This window comes from Propithecus coquereli, unplaced genomic scaffold (genome assembly GCF_000956105.1).
Source record: "Propithecus coquereli isolate 6110/MARCELLA unplaced genomic scaffold, Pcoq_1.0 Scaffold189, whole genome shotgun sequence".
Taxonomy (NCBI): Eukaryota; Metazoa; Chordata; class Mammalia; order Primates; family Indriidae; genus Propithecus; species Propithecus coquereli.
Window position 1 is genome coordinate 2,766,684 of NW_012143745.1, and position 1,645 is coordinate 2,768,328.

A 1,645-nucleotide genomic window follows, 5' to 3' on the forward strand; every position below is an offset into this window, starting at 1 on the left:
AAGTTTAGCTTCAAATATTCTATAAAGAAATAATGGTTCCCAATATCTAAGAATATATCACACAATTCTCTGAGGATTTCACACTGCTAAAAGTTTTATAGGAAAATTACCGGCTGGGAAATAATGTCCTTCAAAGGACACATTCTGATCATCAGAAGGCTCTTGATTTTTGCAGCTATGCTGAACCAAGGCTGTATAAAATGTTCTCCTCCTAGGAGATGCCCCAAACAGCTTTGAAAATAAAGAGTGCAATAATCGTTTCTCAGGTTAACAATCAAAATATTCAGCTTAAGAGAAATATTGTTTTGCATTATGTCAAGTTTAAGAAAAGCTAAAAATTATCCAGTTTTATCAGTTTTGTTCTTGTAAAACTCCATTTCACTAAAATTTTAACAATATTTTAACATTTCTGCCTTTTTCTAAAAAGTTTGTATATTGCTTTAAAGTTAAAGGTCCAGTTTGCCCTTTGACAATAGGAATTCTTCCTGATTTCCCTCAAATTTTTCAAGAATCAGCTCAGCAACTCTATACTTTTTCATACAAAAGCAGGAGTTATTCTGTTAATGAAGTTTACTGAAGTTACAATTTTAGGTTAGTCAAGGATATTAATATGTATAAAATAAGGCTATTAGTGTTAGCTTAAACCATGAATGTTTCAACATTGTTACTCATTTTAGGAAAACAGCTATGATAATTTGGGCATGCACTGAGATGCTGAGAAGCACACCTGGGCTGACTTTTCACTTGCTTATGCGTAAAGGCTACCTAGCTTGTGGTGCACAGAAAAGAGAGAGAGGTGAAGAAAACAAGATGACAGGAAGTGTAGTAATAACAATATGAACCCAAGTCACAACTAGCCTTATCTTCTAGGATGAAGAAGACACCAAAGAAAAATGAATTCAAGTCCATTTTACTAGATGTAATTTTTACATAGCATGGTGTCAGAGCTGGGATAATGTCTAGATGGTACTCTTTCTGGCCATCTTCCTTTCAAATGCCTAGGTGGATTTTTCCATTCTTGGACTTTCATTCTTTTGATTCAAGGCCTTACAACTTTTTGAAATGGAAAGACCACAGGGAAGGGTAATGCAGCCTACAATTATTTTTTTCCACAGGACTTACTTCCTAAATGATTACTTTCCAACTGATGCTTGAGTAAGTACCTATAACTTACAACGGGAGATAAATAGACAAAAATTTGAATTCTTGCTTTCCTTTTTACTAAATATGTCATCCTTGGCAAACTTAAGCATCTAGACTTAAGTTTCATAATGTACACTAGAGATGGAATTTTCATTTATATGATGAATCAGACTATTACATGGAGGAAATAGAAGAACTTGTTTGGTATAATGGGTGATCAAAATACATTAGCTGATTTTATTTGACAAATACCAGAAAACAAGCTTTTGATGATGTTCAGAGCATAAAGCAGTAGAAGGATTACTCTGAAAAGAATAATTGGAAAGGGCTTATTAAATGAGGGTGATGAAACAAGGTGGGATTTGTGGATCATATGACATAAATATAAAAGTCTTTTACATATGAAATATTAGCACAAGGGAGATGAAATGTCCTGAATAAACAAAATTCACAGTTTGAGGGAAGTGGAAATAAGTCTTAATTCATAAATTCAGGCACACAA